Genomic DNA, 6000 nt, shown 5'->3' with positions numbered 1-6000 from the left:
CTGCTCCAGCAGTGTACCTTGACCACCCACCTTATATGAGCACCAGAGTGACCTTTGCATTTCCTGTGCCAGCCACTTTGAATGAGATTGCCAATTTGTGCATACAGCAGAGGTGACTGTGTACTGTGGCCTTAAACTCAGGAGAAACGGGGCCATTAAATCAATTCACACTGGCCCTTTACAACAAGCTACAAGTTCCTTCAGAACCGAATTTGAGATCAGAGTCTAAAGGTGAATAAACAGTTTTTACTGACTCTCGTGGACATGAAGCCAAGTAGTTAAAAATTATCTAGTACAATTTTTTTTTCCTAGTTTGTTGGAAAATAAAAGCAATGTGGCCACATATGTTTGTTTTCATCAGCACTTTGAAATTTTGAAAATGAACTCTTCAGACTATTGAAAAATAACTGCAATGTTTACAGGTACTTTGTAAATCATGGCACTGGGATGTCAATTCTGTCGGGCATTTCAGTGAAAATGTCAACAAGGTTTCATGTACTATACTCATACTAAATTTAACTAAAACCAGTGCCAGGGGGAATTGTCTCCCACCAACCCCATTCAATTAGACACCGAAATCAGGGATTGTAGGATTTCTCTGCATGGGTGAATTAATATAAGCTGAGTAAGCTTTATCAACTGTAATTATCTTGTGAACCTCAGCTCAAACTCAGTCCCGAAGGTGTGGCATATGGCAAATTGTTGCCATTCCAAAGCCTGGAAAAGATCTCACATTGGTGGCCAGCTATCGACCAATTTCACTACTTTTTGTGTGCTTTAAAATCTTTGAGCATTTTATCCTGCAACGCATATCACTGGAGGTAGAGACCACCCTTAATGTCAACCAAGCTGGTTCCCGTAAGGGACACAACACATGTAATCATGCTCTGGCACTCACCACTTACATTGAAAATGGCTTCCAATAGAACCTAAACACAGGCATCGTGCTGCTGGACCTCACAGCTGCCTAGGATACAATGTGGCACACAACCCTGCTCTTAAAGCTGTCCAGAATGCTTCCAATCTGTGTTGGGGACAGTTGTTGAACCACTCCTTCACAGCAGATGATTCAGAGTCTGCCTTGCGCAAGGAAGAAGTGTCAGGAGAAGACAGGCCAATGGGCCACCATTGGGCTCAGTGTCAGCTCCAACCCTGTTCAACTTATATATCAATGACCTGCCAACAACTATACTTCACAAGTTCATCTATGCTGATGACATCTGTTGTGCCACCTAAGCTCCATCCTTCTGCATTCCGGACCAGATCCTTAACTACGACATTACAAAGTTGATGGACCACTGCAGTATATGGCGTCTCACATTAAATCCCCCTAAAACCATCCCCAGTACATTCCACCTCCACATGGTCAGTGCCTAAAAGGAATGGCATATCTACATGGATAGCCAGAGACTAAAGCATGATCCCAAAACAACATACATGGGAATGACTCTAGCTGGGACTTTGTCCTTCCAGGAACATTTGAAGAAAACAGCAGCAAATGTCATAACCTACTACCCAAACTTGCTGGATCTACGTGGGCTCCTGCTGCCACAATGCTCCAGAGCTCAGCACTTGCCCTATTATACTCTGCTGTACAGTACTGTGCACCTGTCTGGCCAAGGTCATCACACGCACACACATACACACACACACACATGCACACACACACACACACACACACACACACATCTTCTTGACACTCAATTGAATGCAGCAATGCACCATAATTGGAGCTCAACTGGCTTCCTGTCCTCGCAAACGTCACTCCGCCACACACTCGCCTACTAACAAAACCCACCATCCGTGCTGCAGCTCACTTACCACTCCATGATGATCTGTTTCAACCCATCTACTGCCTGCCTTCCATCCTGGTGCCCCATATGGAACATCCTTACTGAGCAAGGTCTGCCAACGGACAACTTTTGGATCAAGGAATGGCAAACACGGCAAGTCACTAATAAGTTCCTTATGATAAACCCCATCAAATGGCAGGCTTTAAACTGCCAAGGAGACAGTGGTCCTTGCTCAACAGGTTTGAGACAGGCCAGGGCCCCTGTGCGGTGAACCTCCACGGTTGAGACCTCAGTACAAACCCCCTTATGCACTTGTGGAAAGACACAAACAATGCTGCACATTACCGAGGCGTGTTCCCTCTACAGACTAAGTGGCGGACTCATCACTTAAACTCAGCAAGTGGGGAGGCTAGCTCTTGGCTTCAGAGACTTGCATTTGCTGAATAATAAAATAATCTTAGGATCAAGACTCATCAATATTTTTTTTACAGTGGAATTTAAAGATTCTGGTGACAAATTTGTTTTTGTACTGTTGTCCCTGAGATGGCGAGGCACCTTCTTGCACTGCTGCAGGTGCATCACTTCTAAGGGGCTCTATGCAAATTCATTTCTCCCTCACTTATTTCATCAAGAGGTGCTTTTGTTTTGGGAAAAGGGAGGAGACAGATTAGCTGCGTATCATTTATATTACAATGATGTTTATATATGTGATGCAATGGCACCTAATGTAATCTCCACTTTTCTCTACTTGTGCTTACTGTCACTTGAGGTTTTGAAAGCAGCCTTGAGTCCCTTGTGATTGGATGTACCATGAAGAGGGGTTGTATAATTCAGGATCATCCCTCTTACCAAGATTTTTATAGGTCACACAGAATTCCCACCTTGTCCTCCTAACTTCTTTAAATGAAGACAACACCGCCAGGCCATTTACTGGCTAAATCTGCAAAATTGTAGACATTATGACTTTCCATGATTAACTATGGGACCTCTACTGTGTGAGGTCCCAAGCTCTTCACAGGTGACTTGCCACGTTGCCTTACTAGGCATCAGAACTGTGCCCTGGACATGTCACACAACTTGCCGGTCTCCGCCTTCTGAGCCATTGTTCTACTAACATGTAGGGACTTTCCCTCTTCCGCTGTTCCCAGCCTTCATGCACAGTGGAAGGGAGGAGGTCCCCGCACCACAGGCCTTTGAAATGTGGATGCTAAGACGCGAGCTTAAAATTTCATATACAGACCACAAGACAACTGAAGAGGTGCTCGAAATTGTAAGAGCGAAAAGAACTCTACAAAGTGACATCCAGAAAAGAAAATGTCTGCTAGAGGGCAAAGTGGAGGGCAACAGAAAGAGGGGTCAACCTAGGCATAAAAGCAAAATACTGCAGATGCTGGAAATCTGAAACAAAAACAAAAATAGCTGGATAAACTCAGCAGGTCCGACAGCATTTGCGGAGAGGAAGACAGTTAATGTTTTGAGTTCCTATGACTCTTCATCAGGACCAAGGGAAAATAGAAATGAGGTGAAATCTAAGCTGGTTGAGGGGGGGGTGGGACAGGTAGAGCTGGATAGAGGACCAGTGATAGGTGGAGGCAAAGAAGAGATTGCCAAAGACGTCATAGACAAAAGGACAAAGAGGTGTTGACGGTAGTGATATTAGCTAAGGAATGTGCTAATGGTGACATTAAGGGTAGAAAGCAGGACGAGCAAGGGACAGATGGCCCTAGTGGGGGTGGGGTGGGGGGAAGGGATCGAAATAGGCTAAAAGGTGGAGATAAAACAATGGATGGAAATAAATTTAAAAATATTAGAAATAGGTGGGAAAAGAAAAATATTTAAAATATATATATATATAAAAAAAATTATAAATTATTGGAAAAAGGGGGATTGGAAAGGGGGTGGGAATGGAGGAGAGTGTTCATGGCTAGGTGTAGTTGGATAACAGATGTCACAGAGCAGTTGCAGACGAGGTACAGTGGATGTGTGAGGGTGGCGCAAGACAGACGGGCCATGACAGCAGATCTCCTGGCAGGGGTAGCTACAAGGCAGCAGCGGCATTTATTATAAGAAAGAGATTCACACAGAAGCAGATCGGATGTGGCAGCACAAATTCAATAGCAAATGTTCACACTAATTTACCCTGAGTTGAAAATAACAGTATTCTAAATTCTTTGAGTCCTTTTCAGAGTCCATTTGATAGGTGTTTTTATCTTTTGATGATGCTTTAAGGCAGTGCGTGTCGATGGCTTCACCGGGTTTTGCCTTGCTATGTGGTGTGCAGATAAATGTCTAAACTAAGCAAAAGGCTCAATGTAGGCTGGCTAAATCTCTCTGCACTGATGTGTGACACCTTAGATCAAGCAAATCATTCACATCACAAAACAGATCGTTGTGGCAGAATAGCTACTAATGGTCATTATTACAAATTAAAATTATTGCAGGTAATTACTTCATCTCCTCTCACAGTAGAAAATGAGATTTGAGCCTGTAGCCTAGGCTGCCACTTCTATTTATATGGAAAGCCAGATAATTTGGTAACTAGGGGTGGAATTTTCTGTGCCCGCTGGCATTGGGCGCGTTCGGTGGCATGAGCGGACAATATGGTGAGAAGACCAAAAGTTAATTTCACAACGTCGTGAAACCAGTTTGCTGATCGTCCGCTCAGCCTGTCGATGGAGGGCCGCGTTTCCCACTATCGGATGTCAGGAACCTCATTGTAATACATCAGCATATCATTACAAGGCCAGCTCACCGGAATAATCCCCCTTCGCTGGATCGTCTGCCCACATCAGCGTGATTGCACGCCAACGTGTTTCACAACAGCATATATAAGGCGTGCACTTGGCGGGTTGCAATTTGAGGGGAACTCGGAGGTGAGTGCGCAGTAACCTTGCGCAGCGCTCGCCCAGGTGGCCTGTTGGGCTTCAAGGTTGAAGCGACTTGGTGGGTGGGCAAGGGCTGCCCTGTGGTGGAGGCACATTTTGGAGGGGGGGTTGCAAGGCCTGCCCTGAGGTTGAAGGTAGTGCACAAGCACATACGGGGTGGGTGACAGAAGTGGCCATGCATCAGGGAAACCTTGTATAAAGTAGCCATTCCTCTGCAGTTGAGGCAGTTCAGGCGTAGCCACATTGACAGGCTTGGAGTCGGGTCTCTAGCTTATCTGCCCACTCAAGAAATGCAGAGGCATCAAAGTGCCACCAAGTGCTCCAGAGCTTTTCACCCCTCGTGCAAACTATTGAGCATTTTAGTGAACTGCAGAACAGTTGGACGGCTTGGCACATTGTACAATCTCCTTGCTAAAGCTGGCCATGGAGTAGTCACTGGTGGAGGTGCTCACAGCCCTTTGCAATGTCACCATCCCGGTTTGGACCGGTCTCTCCCATGGTTCAAGCTAACAGCGCAGCCTTGCAGTGCGGGTTAGGAGAATGCCTGTGCCTGAGCTGAGGGCACAGCATGCAGTCCAATGGGCAAAGCTGCTGCGAATCGGTCAGGTGGAGTGGGGCGGGGGAGGGTGAGGTTTCGGGCAGCCAGGCAGCGCACTAATCTCTGGCCATCCAAGCGGTGGCCAGCACTCTCCGGGATACGTTAAGGGGCCTTCAGACTTAACCAAGAGAGGTTCTTAGTGCGCGCTAACTCATGTGTCTCTCTCTTTCATCCTGCAGGAGGAGTACATCAGGAACATGGAGCCTGGTGAATTAGCTGTATACCTCACGGCGTATAGAGAGCGGCGACGATGGAGAAGAGAGTGACTGAGGCGCCCGGCTGTGGCGAGGGAGGAGCAGCACTCTTAGGATGAAGGGGAGGCTGGGGCTCCCACGCACACTACCGAAGAGCCACAGTGAGCCGTCGTTGGTCGGTGCCTGGCGAGACCCAGGGTCTATAGATGCCGCCTTTCATTCCTGTAGATGACCGAGAAACAGTGTCACCGAAGACTGCACATGTCTAGGGAACTGGTCAGTCACATCTGCCAGCGACTGCAGGATTTGGTGCAATAGAGACATGGAGAGCATCCACTGCCAGTGGCTGTGAAAGTGACCACAGTGCTCAATTTTTACTCCAGTGACTCCTTTCAGGGCTCCACGGGTAACCTCTGTGAGATATCACAAGCCTCCACCCACAAATGCATCCATGAGGGACACAGGACCAGGACAGCCAGAATGCAAGAGCATTTGGATTTGCCCAAATCTCAGGTTTCCCACAGGTGCAG

Source organism: Cetorhinus maximus, chromosome 13 (assembly GCF_964194155.1).
Source record: "Cetorhinus maximus chromosome 13, sCetMax3.hap1.1, whole genome shotgun sequence".
In the NCBI taxonomy this organism is placed as follows: Eukaryota; Metazoa; Chordata; class Chondrichthyes; order Lamniformes; family Cetorhinidae; genus Cetorhinus; species Cetorhinus maximus.
The sequence above is the reverse complement of the archived record's forward strand: the minus strand, read 5'-3'. Positions refer to the sequence as shown.